This window comes from Tachypleus tridentatus, chromosome 11 (genome assembly GCF_004210375.1).
Source record: "Tachypleus tridentatus isolate NWPU-2018 chromosome 11, ASM421037v1, whole genome shotgun sequence".
Lineage (NCBI taxonomy): Eukaryota > Metazoa > Arthropoda > Merostomata > Xiphosura > Limulidae > Tachypleus > Tachypleus tridentatus.
In genome coordinates, this window is record NC_134835.1 from 16,646,765 (window position 1) to 16,670,024 (window position 23,260).

The 23,260-nt window shown below is 33.9% G+C and overlaps 1 long non-coding RNA gene across 3 annotated transcripts in view; it reads right to left on the minus strand.

Moving 5' to 3' along the window:
* Positions 1-10,039: 10,039 nt before the first annotated feature.
* LOC143231705 (uncharacterized) overlaps positions 10,040-23,260 on the minus strand; it is a 29,429-nt gene continuing 16,208 nt past the window's right edge. For 2 of the 3 annotated variants that reach the window (XR_013017120.1, XR_013017119.1), the window contains exons 3-6: positions 22,197-22,339; positions 21,698-21,723; positions 11,534-11,638; positions 10,040-10,325 (exon numbers count right to left, since the gene is read on the minus strand). This is a non-coding gene — a long non-coding RNA (uncharacterized LOC143231705). The remainder of the gene's footprint in view (positions 10,326-11,533; positions 11,639-21,697; positions 21,724-22,196; positions 22,340-23,260) is intronic. The other variant, XR_013017121.1, reaches the window with a different exon arrangement.

The window sequence follows — 23,260 nt, forward strand, 5'->3', positions numbered from 1 at the left end:
AGCACATTCCAATCCAAGATTAATACAATATTTTCTTTGTTTGCATTTACTTATAGCAAAGCCACATCAAGCTATCTCTTCTGAGTACACTGAGGGGAACTGAACCCCTGATTTTAGTGTTGTAAATCCATAGACTTATCACTGTATGAACAGTTTTTTTATATTTTAATTAGAACCAAATCATTTGATTTCAATATAATACAGAAAATCAATGACTTCAATGGTCAGTTCCCAGTCTACCAATAAACTTTATAGTTTTTAAACTCAAGTTTTATTTCTTTTGTGTACTACTTTGTAAGTCACAAAAGTTCCAATGTTTTCATTATGTCACTAAATGGAAGCCTCTAGTGTCTTTTTCTTCCATTTTATCACTAAAAAGTAAACATCCTTAGTGTGTTTTTATCCACATTATAAGAAGAAAGTAAATCTGTTTAGTGACATAATGTAAATAAAAACAACATGGGAAACATATTAATCATGTTTACTCATGGACAAGTTATAAAGAATACACATTTAATCATGGAACCTCTTGAATATCAAATCAATGAGAACAATTTCAAAACTTCTGACCCTTAAAGTTCTCCTGGATACAAATAGTTCATTGGTGATGTTCTCAACTAATTTTATAATGAAGACTTCCCAAGTACAACAGTGTTGAGTGAGTAATATACAGTATATACAGGTCACTGGGTCAACATTTAAATACTAATATTCAGGACATCTCCAATTTCCTAAGATGGTATATGGTACAGCTAACAGTTTGATTTCACCAACTCTTTAATTATTTTCTTTACTTCTTACTAATCTTGGTACAAATGTGAAAGTTCAGCCATACTCTTCCATTCCATCTTCCCAGTTAAGATGGTGTGAGAAATATGTGGTCCATTTCCCTTTAATACCAATCTCTATCATACATCCAATGTTTTGAATACGGTGATTTTAAGAAATAAAGATCTGAGACATTATTTCTGCAAACTACAAATCCCAGTTCTGACTCCAGATCTAAAAACTGTAATATTCAGGAGAGTAATGTCATGAACTTGTAGCTAACGGCAATAATTTCAACACTACATCTCAAACCTTAAGCTTGTGTGTTTACCAATATCCACTTTAAACTACCTTTAATGTTTTTATTACTTTGGAGAAACCTTATTCTCCCTTTTTAAATTAAGAAATTTTAATAATGTTTTCCCATTAGTAATATTCACTAGTGCCCTGGATACTTACCTTAACTCTTGGTCACACATTTCTTTACTCTAATTCAATGAAGTTTCCACAGTTGCCTGTTTCCCCTATATCATTCCTTTTGTCTCTAATGGTCTAATTGTTTGTTTAATTCATATAAAACTTTGTTAGTTACAATTCTGAACAAGAACTTTAAGATTCTTCTGAAAGCAGTAATTAATCCACATTTTTGTTGATTGTAATAAGAGATTGAGATGCTATCCATAATACTGTTTAGCTCATTCAGTAAGTTACCCGTTTCCTTGTAGTATTTTCTAATCAACAATTATAATTTACTACTACTCCCTGTTTGCATTATTCTTGGTTCTTTCATAATAGCTATACCTGTATTAGTGAATGTAATCATTTCTTTGTTATCTCTGTTTGAAATTTACACTAGCCTCTTAATTATGCAACTTCTCAAACATAAGTAATTCTTTATGTAATCTACACAATAATTGAACATATACTGTGTGAAAGTAATGTCCTTAACAATTATCCATTCATCTCACGACAACATTTCCTCTTCAACAAATAATATACCAACTTTAGTTCCTGTTAGAACTATCATTATCATTCAAAGAATTCCAGTGCACTTAAAAACATACTACTAATGTATATTGCTTTCTCTACTACTATGTATCATCTTTGGTTACTCTAAGGTCAGTCTTCAAAGTGTTTTCCCTCAAATACATTAATATGTTGTTAATGGCTCTAAGTACTTCCTCCATTATTTTGATGCTTGGACTGTTCTTTACTACATGGATATCTCTTTCAGGCCTGTGGGTCAAAGTGCATGTCTCGTGGTTGAAGATTGGATCTACACGTGGTCTTGCACCAGAATGTTGTGACCTTAGTTCATGATCACGAGTTTTGGTATTTGACACAGACTATGATACACTTGTGCTACCCTGAGATATTACAGGAATACGCTGTACATATACTGTGCTTGTTTCAGCTATGCTGTCTCTTGCTATCCCCAATGCTAGATTAAGTCACTTGTATGTTGGTACTTACTTCACTAGTGTGGGTGCCTTTGAAAGTTACTCCTTCAGTATTTAAAATATAATCATTCACAATATAAGGTTTTATTATCTATTTTCTCAACTTTATTATCTCTTATTTTCATCTTATCGGAATCCTTCCTTTCCTCTTTTATTTTCTGTTGTTATTATTTCTGTTTCCTCTATCAGTTGTTCTTACATGTATGGCTTGGATTCTTTTACTATTTATAGGTAATTAACCTATACTACAAGCTTGTTTTTGCCATATATTTCTTGTATTTTAAAGTCTACTAAGCTCAGTTGTTTTACATACCTAAATGGTACCTTTGGAAGTTCTGCCCACATTTATAGTGTTTTCTTTTTTAACAATAGACTTACATACTAGTGACTTACCTTGATTATGATTTTGTCAGATCGTACCTTTTCATTCACCTGCTTTTTAGTGTTTCTGGCAGCTTTAATTAGGTGTTAACTTGCTAATTTAAATGTTTTATAGTCTTCTAGCAATGCATATCACATTCTTCTAGGTGATAATGTCTCCTGTATGGGTAGCATTACATTCTGACCTACTAATAAGTAAAGGATACTGACCTATGAAGACTCATCTTCTGTGCTTCTATACATGCTGATAGCAGATAACTGATCTGTTCAACCCCTTGCTTCTCACAGTACTGGGATATCATGTCTACTACAGTTCTATTAAACTTTTCTGCCAGTCCATTAGCAGTAGTCTCAATTTTCTTTAATATTAACAGTTCACAGATTTCTTTCATTAATTTCAACAAAGTTTTTGTTGGTTAGCAAATATTGTGGTGTGGTAAACCTGGCTACAATGTAGAACACAAAACCCTCTGGTTTCCAATCTCGTAATTATACAATTACTAATATATACTTATTTCTTGCATTAGAAGCTGATAATGGACCTAAAATATCCATAGCTATCACCTAAAATAGCACAGCTAAGTCTGGCATTCTCAATAAGGACACATATCTTAAACAGTTTTATTTTGACATTCTACACACACAATTCACAATTTGTTAATATCCTTTCTCCTGTTTTACCAAAAGAAGTTAGTTTATTCAGATGCATGTTAAGTTCTCACAGCTTTGTTTTTCAAAAGGCATGATAGCTTTGCTACTGTTTAATAGTATTGTATGTTTTACTTTGTTTGTACACCCACCAGCATCATGTATATACTCTTTTGGTAAGTTCACTAATCCTTATTTGTGCTTCTCTAAATCTTCTAAAAGATGATCCTAATCTATCTTACTCTGTCTAACACACATTTTTATATTCCACACATTATACTGTCCTACCACAGCTATTTCCTCTCCACTACTAGCTTTACCTACTAGTACATACTTAGGCAGTACAACTTAAGTCTAATTTACATTTAGAACTTTTATAATCATTGTCTTTTTCTCAAACACTTTACTAAATTAGCTCCTGGTTCTTCCATTTCTATTGACTCAAAATTTCATTTTGCCTAAGTCCCTATATTCTAGTTTAAACAATAATTTGACTGCTTAAATGTACTTCTTCCATCAGACTCTCCTGCTGTATAATCTGATGTTTGACTTTTTGTGTAGTTAACTGAAGGGTTTGTGAATCTTTTTAAGATTATTTGCCTTGCTTTACTACTGTTTTCTTTCTTCACTAATATTATAACAACTACTACCAGTAGTACTGTTACTAGGTCCAGGAATTTTCTTTTTTTAGTCCTTGCTTAATGCTATTATATACTGACTTTTATCAAGTATCATTACATTTTAAATTTAACTACACCACTTTGCATAATGCTAGGGTTCGGTGTCTGAATATTTGTTTAGTGTCAGAAAAGAATTTCTCCTCACTTTTACAAATTAGTCTGAGAATATAATCTCTTCAAAATTTAAGATTTATGTTTCTATGCACAGCTTACCTCTAATAATTGATATTTAACCAACATAAAATCACAAGAAATTCATATATTTCTAACTCTAACTGTATCTACAGATGTGGTAAATGTGTCTAACTTCTATGTTTTATTTCAACACCACATTTACAAAGTGTTTAAACAGGATGTCCTGTCACAGAAGTGGTGGAATGTTTCTAAATGCCCTTCTATACGTTATTTAAACACCACATTTACAAAGTGTTTAAACAGGATGTCCTGTCACAAAAGTGGTGAAATGTTTCTAAATGCCCTTCTATACGTTATTTAAACACCACATTTACAAAGTGTTTAAACAGGGTGTCCTGTCACGAAAGTGGTGGAATGTTTTTAAATGCCCTTCTATACATTATTTAAACATCACATTTACAAAGTGTTTAAACAGGATGTCTTGTCACAGAAGTGGTGGAATGTTTTTAAATGCCCTTCTGCACATTATTTAAACACCACATTTACAAAGTGTTTAAACAGGATGTCCTGTCACAGAAGTGGTGGAATGTTTCTAAATGCCCTTCTATACGTTATTTAAACACCACATTTACAAAGTGTTTAAACAGGATGTCCTGTCACAGAAGTGGTGGAATGTTTTTAAATGCCCTTCTATACATTATTTAAACACCACATTTACAAAGTGTTCAAACAGGATGTCCTGTCACAGAAGTGGTGGAATGTTTTTAAATGCCCTTCTGCACATTATTTAAACACCACATTTACAAAGTGTTTAAACAGGATGTCCTGTCACAAAAGTGGTGGAATGTTTCTAAATGTCCTTCTATACGTTATTTAAACACCACATTTACAAAGTGTTTAAACAGGATGTCCTGTCACAGAAGTGGTGGAATGTTTCTAAATGCCCTTCTATACATTATTTAAACACCACATTTACAAAGTGTTTAAACAGGATGTCCTGTCACAGAAGTGGTGGAATGTTTTTAAATGCCCTTCTATACATTATTTAAACACCACATTTACAAAGTGTTTAAACAGGATATCCTGTCACAGAAGTGGTGGAATGTTTTTAAATGCCCTTCTATACGTTATTTAAACACCACATTTACAAAGTGTTTAAACAGGATGTCCTGTCACAAAAGTGGTGGAATGTTTCTAAATGCCCTTCTGCACATTATTTAAACACCACATTTACAAAGTGTTTAAACAAGATGTCCTGTCACAGAAGTGGTGGAATGTTTTTAAATGCCCTTCTATACGTTATTTAAACACCACATTTACAAAGTGTTTAAACAGGATGTCCTGTCACAGAAGTGGTGGAATGTTTCTAAATGCCCTTCTATACGTTATTTAAACACCACATTTACAAAGTGTTTAAACAGGATGTCCTGTCACAGAAGTGGTGGAATGTTTCTAAATGCCCTTCTATACGTTATTTAAACACCACATTTACAAAGTGTTTAAACAGGGTGTCCTGTCACAAAAGTGGTGGAATGTTTCTAAATGCCCTTCTGCACATTATTTAAACACCACATTTACAAAGTGTTTAAACAGGATGTCCTGTCACAAAAGTGGTGGAATGTTTCTAAATGCCCTTCTATACATTATTTAAACACCACATTTACAAAGTGTTTAAACAGAATGTCCTGTCACAGAAGTGGTGGAATGTTTCTAAATGCCCTTCTATACATTATTTAAACACCACATTTACAAAGTGTTTAAACAGGGTGTCCTGTCACAGAAGTGGTGGAATGTTTCTAAATGCCCTTCTGCACATTATTTAAACACCCCATTTACAAAGTGTTTAAACAGGATGTCCTGTCACAAAAGTGGTGGAATGTTTCTAAATGCCCTTCTGCACATTATTTAAACACCCCATTTACAAAATGTTTAAACAGGATGTCCTGTCACAGAAGTGGTGGAATGTTTTTAAATGCCCTTCTGCACATTATTTAAACACCACATTTACAAAGTGTTTAAACAGGATGTCCTGTCACAAAAGTGGTGGAATGTTTCTAAATGCCCTTCTATACGTTATTTAAACACCACATTTACAAAGCGTTTAAACAGGATGTCCTGTCACAAAAGTGGTGGAATGTTTCTAAATGCCCTTCTATACATTATATAAACACCACATTTACAAAGTGTTTAAACAGGATGTTCTGTCACAGAAGTGGTGGAATGTTTCTAAATGCCCTTCTATACGTTATTTAAACACCACATTTACAAAGTGTTTAAACAGGATGTCCTGTCACAGAAGTGGTGGAATGTTTTTAAATGCCCTTCTGCACATTATTTAAACACCACATTTACAAAGTGTTTAAACAGGATGTCCTGTCACAAAAGTGGTGGAATGTTTCTAAATGCCCTTCTATACGTTATTTAAACACCACATTTACAAAGTGTTTAAACAGGATGTCCTGTCACAAAAGTGGTGGAATGTTTCTAAATGCCCTTCTATACATTATTTAAACACCACATTTACAAAGTGTTTAAACAGGATGTTCTGTCACAGAAGTGGTGGAATGTTTCTAAATGCCCTTCTATACGTTATTTAAACACCACATTTACAAAGTGTTTAAACAGGGTGTCCTGTCACAGAAGTGGTGTAATGTTTCTAAATGCCCTTCTATACGTTATTTAATCACCACATTTACAAAGTGTTAAAACAGGATGTCCTGTCACAGAAGTGGTGGAATGTTTCTAAATGCCCTTCTATACATTATTTAAACACCACATTTACAAAGTGTTTAAACAGGGTGTCCTGTCACAGAAGTGGTGGAATGTTTTTAAATGCCCTTCTGCACATTATTTAAACACCACATTTACAAAGTGTTTAAACAGGATGTCCTGTCACAAAAGTGGTGGAATGTTTCTAAATGCCCTTCTATACGTTATTTAAACACCACATTTACAAAGTGTTTAAACAGGATGTCCTGTCACAAAAGTGGTGGAATGTTTCTAAATGCCCTTCTATACATTATTTAAACACCACATTTACAAAGTGTTTAAACAGGATGTTCTGTCACAGAAGTGGTGGAATGTTTCTAAATGCCCTTCTATACGTTATTTAAACACCACATTTACAAAGTGTTTAAACAGGGTGTCCTGTCACAGAAGTGGTGTAATGTTTCTAAATGCCCTTCTATACGTTATTTAATCACCACATTTACAAAGTGTTAAAACAGGATGTCCTGTCACAGAAGTGGTGGAATGTTTCTAAATGCCCTTCTATACATTATTTAAACACCACATTTACAAAGTGTTTAAACAGGGTGTCCTGTCACAGAAGTGGTGGAATGTTTCTAAATGCCCTTCTATACGTTATTTAAACACCACATTTACAAAGTGTTAAAACAGGATGTCCTGTCACAGAAGTGGTGGAATGTTTCTAAATGCCCTTCTATACGTTATTTAAACACCACATTTACAAAGTGTTTAAACAGGGTGTCCTGTCACAAAAGTGGTGGAATGTTTCTAAATGCCCTTCTGCACATTATTTAAACACCACATTTACAAAGTGTTTAAACAAAATGTCCTGTCACAAAAGTGGTGGAATGTTTCTAAATGCCCTTCTATACATTATTTAAACACCACATTTACAAAGTGTTTAAACAGGATGTCCTGTCACAGAAGTGGTGGAATGTTTCTAAATGCCCTTCTATACATTATTTAAACACCACATTTACAAAGTGTTTAAACAGGGTGTCCTGTCACAGAAGTGGTGGAATGTTTCTAAATGCCCTTCTGCACATTATTTAAACACCCCATTTACAAAGTGTTTAAACAGGATGTCCTGTCACAAAAGTGGTGGAATGTTTCTAAATGCCCTTCTGCACATTATTTAAACACCCCATTTACAAAATGTTTAAACAGGATGTCCTGTCACAGAAGTGGTGGAATGTTTTTAAATGCCCTTCTGCACATTATTTAAACACCACATTTACAAAGTGTTTAAACAGGATGTCCTGTCACAAAAGTGGTGGAATGTTTCTAAATGCCCTTCTATCGTTATTTAAACACCACATTTACAAAGCGTTTAAACAGGATGTCCTGTCACAAAAGTGGTGGAATGTTTCTAAATGCCCTTCTATACATTATTTAAACACCACATTTACAAAGTGTTTAAACAGGATGTTCTGTCACAGAAGTGGTGGAATGTTTCTAAATGCCCTTCTATATCGTTATTTAAACACCACATTTACAAAGTGTTTAAACAGGATGTCCTGTCACAGAAGTGGTGGAATGTTTTAAATGCCCTTCTGCACATTATTTAAACACCACATTTACAAAGTGTTTAAACAGGATGTCCTGTCACAAAAGTGGTGGAATGTTTCTAAATGCCCTTCTATACGTTATTTAAACACCACATTTACAAAGTGTTTAAACAGGATGTCCTGTCACAAAAGTGGTGGAATGTTTCTAAATGCCCTTCTATACATTATTTAAACACCACATTTACAAAGTGTTTAAACAGGATGTTCTGTCACAGAAGTGGTGGAATGTTTCTAAATGCCCTTCTATACGTTATTTAAACACCACATTTACAAAGTGTTTAAACAGGGTGTCCTGTCACAGAAGTGGTGTAATGTTTCTAAATGCCCTTCTATACGTTATTTAATCACCACATTTACAAAGTGTTAAAACAGGATGTCCTGTCACAGAAGTGGTGGAATGTTTCTAAATGCCCTTCTATACATTATTTAAACACCACATTTACAAAGTGTTTAAACAGGATGTTCTGTCACAGAAGTGGTGGAATGTTTCTAAATGCCCTTCTATACGTTATTTAAACACCACATTTACAAAGTGTTTAAACAGGATGTCCTGTCACAGAAGTGGTGGAATGTTTTTAAATGCCCTTCTGCACATTATTTAAACACCACATTTACAAAGTGTTTAAACAGGATGTCCTGTCACAAAAGTGGTGGAATGTTTCTAAATGCCCTTCTATACGTTATTTAAACACCACATTTACAAAGTGTTTAAACAGGATGTCCTGTCACAAAAGTGGTGGAATGTTTCTAAATGCCCTTCTATACATTATTTAAACACCACATTTACAAAGTGTTTAAACAGGATGTTCTGTCACAGAAGTGGTGGAATGTTTCTAAATGCCCTTCTATACGTTATTTAAACACCACATTTACAAAGTGTTTAAACAGGGTGTCCTGTCACAGAAGTGGTGTAATGTTTCTAAATGCCCTTCTATACGTTATTTAATCACCACATTTACAAAGTGTTAAAACAGGATGTCCTGTCACAGAAGTGGTGGAATGTTTCTAAATGCCCTTCTATACGTTATTTAAACACCACATTTACAAAGTGTTTAAACAGGATGTTCTGTCACAAAAGTGGTGGAATGTTTTTAAATGCCCTTCTATACATTATTTAAACACCACATTTACAAAGTGTTTAAACAGGATGTTCTGTCACAAAAGTGGTGGAATGTTTTTAAATGCCCTTCTATACGTTATTTAAACACCACATTTACAGAGTGTTTAAACAGGATGTTCTGTCACAAAAGTGGTGGAATGTTTCTAAATGCCCTTCTATACATTATTCAATAATTTCAGGTTTTTCTTAACTCAGTTTACATTTAGCAGAGAAGATCGATGACTTGTGTCAAGAAACAACTAACATTCTGTACCTTATTCTGGTAACTACTGGAATAACTTTGCAAACATTATTAACACTCAATCTGTTATTTCATACCACACAGAACTACTATCATTTCACTCCACTAGGAAATACTGGTTTTCCAGTGTTTTTCACAAACTTTTAAAAGGTCTAGCCCTTAGGGCTTTCATATTTTCAGATTTTGGGAGGCATCTACAGTCCCTAGTTATGTGGCCTTTTAATCTACAACTAACCCTCTCCATATGGATAGGTTAAATTGTTTGTGGGACGATATTTTAGAGAGAAGTATTTTGAAAATTTAAAAAATTTTATTATCATTATATATCAACAAAATTACCATCATATTTTGTAATTTAAAACTACACTGTTAGCCTGATTACAAAGCAATGTTTTTTTGATTAATAATTAGGTTGTCAAATTCACAGTTGCCTTATAATTGGAGGTGACCATAAGCCCCTTCCTCTACTCTAGCCTGCCAGATTCCAAAATGTCCAGATAGCATCCCTCTATGCATGTGAGCCAGATGTTAATTCAAGGTCATCACTAACCCACCTGCAGGCTGTTCAGTCACATTCTGCAGAAGTAAAAACATTATGGTACTCAATTTTTTTTACCATGGTTTATGAAAATGGGGGTTACCTTATAATCAAGATTGCCCTATAACTGAATGAATATATGTATTTTAATTTCATAATTCAAAAGAAACTATTAAAAAACAAACACTAAATATGCTTTTTTGTGTATCACATGACATCTTCTCTTATTGCTCTGTTTATAATTTACTACACCTACCATACAAAGTCTGTAGTGTTTAACTCATATTTAACATATTTATAAGCTACAATATAATTAGGAACCTCCTATCTTTTTGATTTGATGATATATCAACATATTTTGGAAACTCACCACAGTTGTCCTACCCACTACTCTATTCTTTACTCATGGTTAGTTTGATTAAGGAAATGTCTACAAGAAATGGCACACTACAAACTACTTAAATCTGACACGTGTTTCTAATTGGCTTGAAGAAAAGCCTTGTAATTTCACTGGAAAATGGAAAGTCTGTTAACTAAGTCACTACTCTGAACAGGAATGAGTTGTTTAACCTACATACACCTCAGATAAAAAGCCAGAATAATGACAGTGGTTTTACACAAACCATCACAGTATTACCATTTTTGTTTTTCTAAAGTGCTTCTTTCAAATTTACAAACAATGAATTTGTCTTCCTTCTTCACTTGGGAGAATAAATGAGGCTTAGCAACTAAGACGTACAGGTGCAAGTCAATTTCATAACATCATAAATACTATAAATTGTTTGATACAAATGATTTATTATTCAGTGTTTGAAGAAAAATAACTAAAAATTAAGTGTTTTTGAGCAAACAGTAATAATGTGTGTATATGTATGTGTCTATATATATGTTCATAAGCACTTACACTTTTTTTATTTACACACATATATCACTAAATTCCAACCACCCTGAAAAGATAATTAACATCTAAATACCTACCAAGTCTATTGGATTGGGCCAAACCTCCTTTCTACAAAGTCGTATAAAAATTTTCCCACACTTTTATTATTTTAAACAACTCTTGTTGCGACCACTATACTATAAACAAACCAATGAATCCTTTCTCACTTTGTTGTTACAACTAGAATTATAATAAATTCAATAAAAAATGTCCTGACATTGCATTATGCAAGTCTAGTTGCTATCCATAGTGTTGTATTACAGTGTCATATAAACAGTCTCATTGGCAGGAACAATTATTTCTTACTTTATGGTCAACAGGTCTCTATTTCAGTTGCTAATGGTAAAATAAATACAGGAAATGGTAACCAGATGCTCTCAGCAGAAGTACTCTGGAACTCTTTGGTCAATACTAAAAGAGGACAGAACAGTATTCTTATTTCACATCTTTCAACCTTTAAAGTTTTATGGTGATTACAAAGTTGTTCCAATTGACAGCTTCTGTATAGTTAGAGAAGATAAAAGAATATAGTATATTTGGGGAAAAACCAACACAAAATGCTTGGTATATAATTAGGATGTTTTAACCCTTGAACAGTAGGAATGTTGTAAGTAGCAGCATCAACTGATAATGACTGCTGTTTAACGGTTAAAGATTATGCAAATGAAATTTCAAAACTTCTGGATGGAAAAAATATTTTAAATCGTAACCAGAAAAATCACTTTGCACTCAAATCAGTCAACACTCTGATTATATATATTTATGAAACAATTTTGAATAAAAATACTTCATTAAAAATTCTGATTTTTTTGTCTACAAAAAGACTAACATTTATTAAAATACTGACATAATTTGTGAAAATACAACAAACGTGTTACAAATTATTGTATGGTTACTTTCGGGTTAACACAATAGGTGTAATCTACTGAGTCAGTAGTGAAAGTTAATGTATGGTCTTTGAGAAAATGTGTCAGCACTTTCATGGTTCTATTCAGGGTGATGCACAATGTCCTACTGAAGTTTCTAGAGCCATCTAATAATTTAGCCTTCTAGATTATTAAAGTTCACCAGCCACTTGAATGCTGCATGACCTGTCCAGGAAGTAAACCTTTGTTGATATGAAAGAGAAATAACTAAAGAGTTTGAACTACACTTAGTAGTTTTGAATTGTACAATACCTCCTTTTGGTGGCAGTTACTGCTTTGCTATGGTAGGCAATAATTACACGTTCATTTCCATATTGTACTTATTACATAAACATTTCCCACTGCAAAATCACAACCATCTATATCCAAAATGAGTAGATCTTCCAGCATTGGACATGTCAATACCAAAGTAGTGGTCAATTCTTTCTTCAGTTTGTTGAATTGTCTGTCACAATCAGCTGTCCATCAAAATATATTTGTCTTTGAGTAATTTGTGAAGAGTGAGCTGTCAGAAAATGATTTTACAAAACAGTGATAACAAGAGTACAGTTCAAGAAAAACTCCTGCCTCATGCATGTCCCCTGATGTTGTCCAATTCTAGAAAGTTAATTTTTCAATAGACCTGTAGAAAATTATCTATATTGTCACAGAAAACTCAAATTTTCTTTGAATAAATCACACTTCTTGGTATTAAGATTACGGTCATCATTCCTCAACCATTTCAGAACCTTTTAAAGCTTCTCATAAGCCTTACCAAAGGTATTCCTATGTTTGATTACACCATCCAAGTAGATAAGTATGATGTTCCTCTCTATTAATCATTGAAATCTAGTTGGAGCATTACCTGATCCAAATAGTAACAAGACAACTTGCCACATTTTCTGCTGTAAGGGTTGTCTTCTTTTCTTTTGCTTTGTTGAGTTGCACTTGTCAATATCCACTCTTACGATTCAATGTTGAAAATCATTTCAACCCAGATACAGTGTCCAAAGCTGAGTCCATTCTTGGTATTTGTCAGGTACCCTTCTTTGTACAACTTTATTCACCTTCCAGTTGTCAATACTTGAGGTACCTATTACTATTGTGTCTGTGTCAATACTTGAGATAATTCTTACTATTGTGTCTATGCAAACTCTTGTAGATCCATCCTTTTTTTTCATAGTACCATGGATGATGTCTGTGGACTAGTAATAGATTTCATTACTGTTTGTTCCTTCATCACAACCACCTCTTTAAAAGCCTTAGCCCATTTTGCAAATTGAAGTTGTCTGACTAGCTAACGTACTGGATCCCAAAGTTTTCAGGCATTTCATTTTTTCATCCAAAGTACCGAGGTTCACTGGAGAAGGTATCTTGATATTCCATGAGCGAGTTTGTAATCTCTGACACTGATTACCCAGCTCTTGTGAGTTTGTAAGTTGTCCTTATGTGAGGATTTGATATCATACTTCCCACATTTTTCCTCAGATACTTCTGATGTTGTTTGATGTGGATGTGCTACCCACACATCCTTGCACTTAAGGTTTCATTTAAATTTTATTTGTCGTGTTCTGGAAATCATCATCCTAATAATGACATCTTTATTCTTCAGAACAACAAGAATTCAACCAATCATTAATGCATTAGGAACATGCTGGTGTGTTTGTTTCTATTACAGCCAAGCCCAGATTCTGGAGATGTAAATTTATTTTTAACAAATCCTGGTATGAGTGTTTCCTTTCGTAGTTGTAAAATAACTGCTCTCCTTGTTGTCATAGAAAGCTTAGTCTCTGGAGTAGTATTATCATATATTACACAGGGATTTCCTGGTAACAACCTGACCTTGCATCCATGTCTCCAATTAATATCAGTTACCAATATACACTCTTTCCTAATATCAATTTCCCATACACAATGATATGCAGAGATGTTTCTTGACAAAAAAAAAAAGAAGCTTCTAATTTTCCTGTTGTAGAACATTACGTCCACTTTCCCGTTGTAGAGCATTACGTCCACTTTCCCGTTGTAGAGCATTACGTCCACTTTCCCGTTGTAGAGCATTACGTCCACTTTCCCGTTGTAGAGCATTACGTCCACTTTCCCGTTGTAGAGCATTACGTCCACTTTCCCGTTGTAGAGCATTACGTCCACTTTCCCGTTGTAGAGCATTACGCCCACTTTCCGTTGTAGAACATTACGCCCACTTTCCCGTTGTAGAACATTACGTCCACTTTCCCGTTGTAGAACATTACGTCCACTTTCCCGTTGTAGAACATTACGTCCACTTTCCCGTTGTAGAACATTACGTCCACTTTCCCGTTGTAGAACATTACGTCCACTTTCCCGTTGTAGAACATTACGTCCACTTTTCCATTGTAGAATATTATGTCCACTTTCCCGTTGTAGAACATTACGTCCACTTTCCCGTTGTAGAATATTATGTCCACTTTCCCGTTGTAGAATATTATGTCCACTTTCCCGTTGTAGAACATTACGTCCACTTTCCCATTGTAGAACATTACGCCCACTTTCCCGTTGTAGAGCATTACGTCCACTTTCCCGTTGTAGAGCATTACGTCCACTTTCCCGTTGTAGAGCATTACGTCCACTTTCCCGTTGTAGAGCATTATGTCCACTTTCCTGTTATAGAATATTATGTCCACTTTCTGTTTGCATCAATTCTTTTTTCATATCTGGAGAGAGTTTCTCACCTTACATTACCAAACTGGGTCAAACTGTTCTTGCTGTATGCCAATATACCAAAGGCTTTCCATTAATAAATTCATGGACTGGTTTCTTTAAGCAATGAGATTTTTAATTCATTTGGAGCAGTTGATGTATTCTCAACAGAACTTTACCCTTTAAGTGCAGCTAGCTGCTGTTTCCTTGTGTTTCATTAGCCCTTGATTTTTCCTTCAATCTGGTTGGGCTCAAAGACTTATCACTGGGGTACTGTCCCCTTGATGTCACAACAGCTGTTGATTCCCCATTTTTGATTCCCATAGCAAGGTTTCCCACATATGTAACAGTTAGCTCTTTCTGTTAGCCTCATAACCTAAAACTTTGAAAATCTTTCATGTGATCCATCCATTCCTCTATACACAGATGGTTCCAAATTGGGTGACTCAGTGGGCTCAGCCATGGTTTGTTACAGTTTGATTGTGGCACACAGACTCCCCTATAGTTTCTGTTTTCACTGCCAAATTGTATGCCATCTCTCTTGCCCTAAATCATATTGAAATAATGCAATATACAAATTGTACAATATATATACGGACTCACTCAACTGTCTATTGGCCCTGGAATCATTCCATGATAGTCACCACCCTCTTCTCATCAATAGCGAAAACAAATTGGCCCATCTTTCTCTCTCATCTGTCTCCATCCAATTCTTTTGGATACCAGGTCATGTTGGTATTTGTGGGAATGAGCTGGCTGACAGAGCAGCAAAGTCTGTCTGTTATGGATCTATCATCCCAGTACCCATTCCATACATGGACTATGGTCCAGTTATCAAATCCAGACTGTACACCAGATGGCAGGCAACCTGGAATGAGCAACACAATAACAAGCTTTTTCAAATCAAACCTTCTCTTGGTCTTTGGCCCTCTTGCTTCGGTAAGGATCGAAGAAAGGAGGTTGTTTTGGTAAGGCTACACATTGGTCACAGTTTCTTAACCCACCACTTCCTTTTATCTGGAACTGCTGCACTAGTAAGTGGTCTATGTGGCACTCAGATCACAATCATCCACATTTTGTTATCATGCCGTTGTTACAACCTAGAACTACGACACCATTTTAAAGATATTTGTAATGCAGGTACTTTGGCCCATGTTATAGGTGATACTGCCCATCTCACTCATGTTTTTATATTTTTAAAAGCCACTGGTCTTAATTTTTTTATTGGACTACATAGTGTTTTAACATGATTTCTTTTACACAATTTACTGTTTTAACACAATTTATTTTACACATTTCAATTTTTATTTTGACTTGAACCCAGGACTGGAAAGGCCAACTTCAGGTGACTGACTACAAATTCATTCTTTATGCTTCAGTCTTCCTGGCAAGTCTTAATTTTACACATTTTAGTTTTTATTTTCCTTTTGAAGTGAACCAAGGACTGGAAAGGCCAACTTCAGGTGTCCGTCAGCAAGGGTGTACTTCTTGCTTCAGTCTTCTTGGCAGTTCCTAATTTTACATATTTTACTTTTTACCTTAATTGCCCTATATCTATACTGTACCACATCTTGTCTGACACATATAGCCTTGTAGCTTTGTGCCAATAAACATTGAATACCTACCTACCTAAAAACTTTAGGTTGCAGTTTCTGGCAATACATCGTTTTGAGTGAAAACTGAAACACAAATTATCCTTGTTTTATTCCCTCCATTCTTTACCACTAGTTGTCCAAGTCTTCTTTCTACTAGTTGTCTTTAATTCTTCTGGTCAACTGTTAGCAGAAGTTGATGTTTCAATATTACTTGATTTGATGATCCTGAAACTTTGAGGTGTTTATATGCAACTTGAATGGATTCTAGCTCCATCATCAACTGCAGAGCTTCCTTTACAGATGTACATCTACTCTGTTTCAGCCTAATTTTGTTTATGACATTTATAAATTGGACATTTCACAAGGATCCCCATGGTAAGATAATTGGGCAAGCCTTTCCTAATCTTCTGCAAGTTTTATTGTTCATAATTACACTCGGTTGCTTTAGAAATGATTTTAAACAGAGATTAGTATTCCGTGACGATGAGAAAACCCACTTGTACAGAAAATTATATGTTTAAAAATGGCTGGTATGGGTAGAGAAAGCACCAATAGTTACTGGCAGTTTTTAAATATATAAAGATTAGTATGCATCCTATGGTTCATTCCTATCATAGTTTGTTGGTTGTTTTGATTGGTTGATAAGCTGATCAGTTAAATTCTGAAATTGAAATGGGAAGTAACATGATTGCAGTAGTACAGAAAGATATTGCACACAAAGATTGTGCAGCAGTATTGGTAAAAGGTGTTGACCAAACAGATTCTTCTATTATATTTTAGATTAATACTCTGGAGTTTGCAGAAAGAGATGTAGTTAGTTTTGTTGTGCACTTGACTCTACGCTGTTGCAGTGTAAGCACACATATTAGAGCATAAGATATTTATTGAAAACAGAACCAATTTACAGTTGGGTTCATATATTACAATAAATAGTTCCTAATTAACAAATATTACATCTTTCCTCCTCTTTTATAAAAATAAAGAAATGTTAATCAAGGTTTATATTCTTTATTACCAATACTGATTCCAATCAGGAGATTTACTCTGTCATAACAGAGATCATCTCTCTGGGGTGACTGCAGAGGCAGTTAATATGTCAGAAGCCATCTGAGCAGTAAGTGAAGACATTGGCGATAAATTTTGCAGAAAAACAACTCAAACTGGTGTAAGTTTAACAGTGAACGGTGATGCAAGTTTATGTGTATCAAACTGGTGTAATAAGAGGAGTCTGTACTCCCACATAGATTCATGTGATTCCAGAGTACAGAAGTCTCCACTGTATGGGACAATCTGATGCATACAAATGTGTCTGGTATTTTCTCCAACATAACCACACTAGGTAATGGCCCTATCCAATGAACAATAACTGGGGAGTACCACTTCTGTTGATGAGCTTGGTAATTACACATTAGAACTATCTGATAAGATACACAAGTGGGTATTCATCCGCTTCCAGTCTGCTGTTTGTTGTCAACAGGTTTCGCCAAATTGGATCAATTGAAGTCAATCTCATGTTTAATTTGCACTTTAAGAACAATTCTGCAGGACACACACCTGTCAGTGTATAAAGTGTACAATGATAGATAAACACTGTTGGATTACATTACTCTATAAAATGTGGTAAACTCACCAGAAAGGTGTTGCAAACCATTATCCAACTCAGTTTCCTTGGTTATTTTGTAAGATAAAAATAAACTGTGACTTGGACTGTCAAAGAAGACATAGGTAAAAACACTGGCCACTCAGATAATAATTTACTGATTCAAGAAAATTTTTTTTCTCAAATTTTGTGTAGTTGAAATATGGACTTAACTCAGGAGTGTTGGCTTGAAGTGACAAACCCTTCAGAGTGGAGTTGAGCATTTCTGATAGCATAGTATCTTTATTTGTAACAATTTTAATGTCCTTAAATGACAGCTTCTTGATACAGAAGTCATGAAAACAAGTCAGCACTGCTGTCGTTTCAGAACGTTAATTATCAATGTTATACTGATGAGATGACAGAATCTGTGCCCATCTCTTAATCAAGCAGCAACTATTGGTAGCATTCCAGTCTTTAGTCCCAGTAACTTGCTCAATGACTGATGAATGGTTTCTAAAGTGGCCATATAAGCATTTGTGAAATGTCTCATGTCCACATATTAACAAGAGAACCTCTTGGTCCAGTTGTGCATAATGTTTTTTCACTAAAACTTAAAGGAACACGATGCAAATGCAATGGATCATTCTCTTCCATCAGACATTACATGTGAAATAACTGCTTCTTCTCCACAGATGAAGCATCATACACTAAACTTATCGACAACTGGATGTCACAATGCATTAACAACTGAGCTAATACCAGATAATTCTCAACAAAGTTAAATGCATTATTACATTCTGCTGTCCATGCCCAACATTTTTGTTTTTGCAAAAGTTTGTTCAAATAACGTAGATGGGTCGATAAATTTGGCAAAAAGCTAGAATAATATTGGACCATTTCAAGAAAAGATCAAACTTATGTTACTGATGTTAGTTGTCAAGCTCAGATAATGACTTTCACTTTACCACTGGTTGGATTTAGATTTTCAGCAACATTCATATTCTAGATATTCAACACCAGATTATATAATTTAACATTTTCCAGGCTTAAGGCAAATAATGTAGTGCTGCAGGCATTTAAAAACAGACTTGGAACATTGTAAATGCTGATCTCATGTTGATCCCCTAATCAGAATATCATCAAGGTAACACAAGATGCCTTCAAGACCCTGAAATATCTGCTCAATCTTATTCTGGAAAATAGCTGAGGTGCTAATGACACCAAATGGCCATCAACTGTTCCAATAAAACTCTCTGTGTTGGCTGATAGTTAAGTACTTGTAAGAATCTTTGTTAATGACTAGCTGATGATAAACTTGGCTCATATCCAAATTGGAATAAATTTTCAACCAACTAAGGCAGCAAACAAATCTGGATTAGGTAGTGTGTATTTATCTACATCCAAGCACTGGTTGATGATCACTTTGTAGTCACCATAAAGATGAACAGTTTTATCCAATTTCAGCAAAACAACTAGAGTAGCCAGTTCTGAATGCATCACTTTACTTACAACTCCAATTTCTCCAAATGCAACAAATTGTCTTCAACACGTGGCTACAGCAGTGAGCAAGGCTTGTAAAACTTTGGCACTGCTTGAAGATTTTTCTCTATGCCCTTTAGAGTCCACACCACCAATGAATAAATTGTTATATTTGCTCATCAAAAATTCACAAACACATCTATCATCTTGAACATGTTCCAATTCAGTTTGATGAGATCTAATAAATCACACCCTAAAAACTGCTGGCTGATTTTGCACCTTGACAATTACTGTTAGTTCTGTGATGCACTGTTCATTATAATGAATATTCATATTAGCTTGGCTTAATAGAGGAAGTATCTCTTATATATAGGAACAAAGAAATGTGTGCCATTGACAAAGTTTGATGATTGTTTTTGGTAGATATCTTCAGAAATAATCATTACTGTCACAACTGTATCCAATTCAAACTGAATCAAACTATTTTCGACTTCAATTGATACAATTACTGGTTTTAATATAGACATATTTTGACAAGCTAATCTAACAGAAACCAAACAAATTGTTGCACAGTTCCTCAGTATCAGAATTGTCTTGAAATACATACTTTGTAGCCCTGTGCTTGTTTGTATTAACTTGATATTTATACAAAGCTTGTATCTGACCCATCATTTTATAAAAATAACACTTACTCTTCTTGTAATAACATTTTCAAGGATGATATTCTTGTTTTGTGCAGTGTGGACTTGCTTTCTCATGTTGTTTTCATTTACATCTTTGTTTCATAGAATTGTGCAAAGTTTACATTTTTCTAAGTCAGTATTTGTGACTTCTGCAGATTCTTCTTGAGCACTGTCACTTCTTTTGCCACACTCAATGCAAGTTACCCATAGTACCTTGCTGCTTTAAATCCTGTGTGTTGTGCTCAACTATTTCCCTTGCAAGAGCTATTTCTAAAGCATGATTGTAAGTCAAATCCATTTCAGGAAACAATTTTTTTGAATAGTTTGTGATGAAAGACCACATATAAATGATCCTGTAATGCCCTGTTTAAAAAGGCACCAAACTCTCAATCTTTTGATAATTTTCCCCCTTCAGTGCTAAATTCAAATATACTTTCCCTGTCAGGTTCAGTACAGCAGGGAACTTTAAACTGTACAGCTACAACGAGCAGCTTAGGAGTGACAAAGTTTCATTGCAGCTGTTAGATCAGAATATGATTTTTGTTGATGATTTTGCTGATAACAACAAATTTTTCAATGGTGCATACATTTTGGCACCAGTAACACTCAAATATACTGTCAAATGATTGCCTTTAGCAACATCATTGGTCTTGAAATACTGTTTTAAACATTCCTCATGACACTCAAAACCTTTCTTTGCCACCTCCAACTTATGGTAGACAATGGGTCCATTATAAAAAAAAAACCATCACCAGTTTGTTTTTTACTTGACTCAGCTGCAGTGTAAGCATACATCTATTAGATTATCAGGTATTCATAGAACAGAAACAATTTACAGTAGGATTCATATATTACAATAAATAACTTCTAATTAACAAATATTACAAGTGTAATAATTCATTTTCTGTTGTTGATCTACTTTTCTACCTATTCAATTTTGTCGTTATAGCATCTCTGTATACTTCGAGTGTTAACGCTGCTTCTGTATACTTCGAGTGTTAACGCTGCTTCTGTATACTTCGAGTGTTAACGCTGCTCTTTCTTTGTATATCTCCACTCCATTAGATTCACATATCTTGTTTCCAATCAAATTTATGTCTTCTTTAAACAGTATGTACTTGTTTTAACTTCTTCATTCCTGTCCTATCATTCTAATTTTCTATCTCATTCTTTCTAGCCTTCTTTTGTTTTTCTATCTTTTCTTAATTGTTGTTTCTCTAAATTCCTTCTCACTTCTCCTTTGTTATTAAATTTATCATCACATGCAATGCTTCATCCTAACCATTTGACCTCATCTTTTCAAATTCAACTTCAGTATATAAAAAGTTCTACTTTTTCTTGACCAAAATAATAATACTTCTAATATTATAACAATCTTTTACTGCCAGGTTAATTTAAAATTATTTAATAAAAATCATTCAGTGTACAGTCCATGTAATGTTCACAAGTCACTTTATTTTCTCTTAATATTTTAAACAGTATGATAACTTGTAGGCTCCCTTTACAGCATTCCTAACTGCACTACTCCAACATAAAAATAAACTTACTTGAACAACTTCACAACTGAATAATCCTGTAAAGAAAAACAAGTCACTGAATGATTCACCACTAGTAAAAACAAAAATATTGACTTTCACTTTACTGGCCAGAAACAACTCTCTCATATCAAAACTGTTAGAATTTCTAAGCCTACTTTAACACACTTTTCAATATTAACATCACATACCCTTTAGCAAGCATGTAAATTACAACATGAAAAAAACAGCTTAAAAATGTCTTTAAAATATTGTTTAAAATATTTTAAGTGGTAAAGAAATAATTAGAAAAACAAAGATAGTATCATACATCCAATGAATAAAATGTTTGAATATACATTAAAAAGTGCAGTATTATTTATATGAAATTATGTCTAAATAATTTCTTAAAAGATCTTATCAATGTTTATTCCATTAATGTTTAAAGCCTAATTCACACTCAAAATTTAAAATACAAGTTCAGATATATATATAAAAAATATACATAAAGAAAAATGACAACTCCACATACCCTAACAAAATGTTTAGTTCTTCATGGTTGTTCTTGCACACCAACCCTGAAGGAATTATAACCCTACCCTTTCTTTTCAAGTAAATCATATATCCTCTTCTGATAATCCAGTAAAATTGCGATCTCCACTACTATGATGATAACTGATTTCATAAGTCAGATATCGTATTAGAAGAACACATCTTAAACTGTATATTTATAAGATTATCTGAAGATAAAGAGAAGACATCTTTTACATTCTTTTCAAAAGATAATAAATCGATAGATCTTAACCTCTTCTTGTGAGATAACCCTGGAAGCTTTCTTCTGAGCCTTTCACAATAAATGAATATTACTTCATATTTCATAATGTCAAGACACTTTTCTTTAGTCATGTTACAGAGTTAATTTCCTTCTACATTAAACATGTGATCCAGATGATAACCAAAATTCATTGCCTTGTATTTAACATGAAGGTCATTTGCTATATATCTAACTTATCAAACAATCCTATTGATTCAGTAATACAACTTCAATAGTGCTAGAGTTTAATACAATCAAAACAAATGTTACTTATTATGCCTCAATCAATATTATTGGTATAAATAGTAAACAGCATAGGCAAAACAACCCTCGAGGTATACTATTAACAAGAACAAAATAAAGCAGTTTGGCTAGACTTCATTAATAACAACCTTACACTTTATACCATTGAATCACCCAACAATTAACTTATCTTTACTGAATCCCTAGCATGTGTTTTTTTTATCTTTCTTGTGACAATTCGTTATCAGTTTTTTTTTAAATTTGAAGTACATCACATTCATACCATTTTCTTCATCCACTGACAGATTAGTACAACATGATTTCCATTTGGTGAATCAATGAGTACTTTCATTCATATTTCACTGAATTGTTCTACCAAACTTTCTACAAAGAAGTAAGATTAACCAACCATTAATTCCTAAAGTAATTATTATCCTCTTTAAAACTTCAAGCTACTCTCCACATCTCAGACACCTTGCCACTATTTATTTACCAAAGATGAAAGAAAGGTTTGCATATCTGACTTTTGACTTCCTATA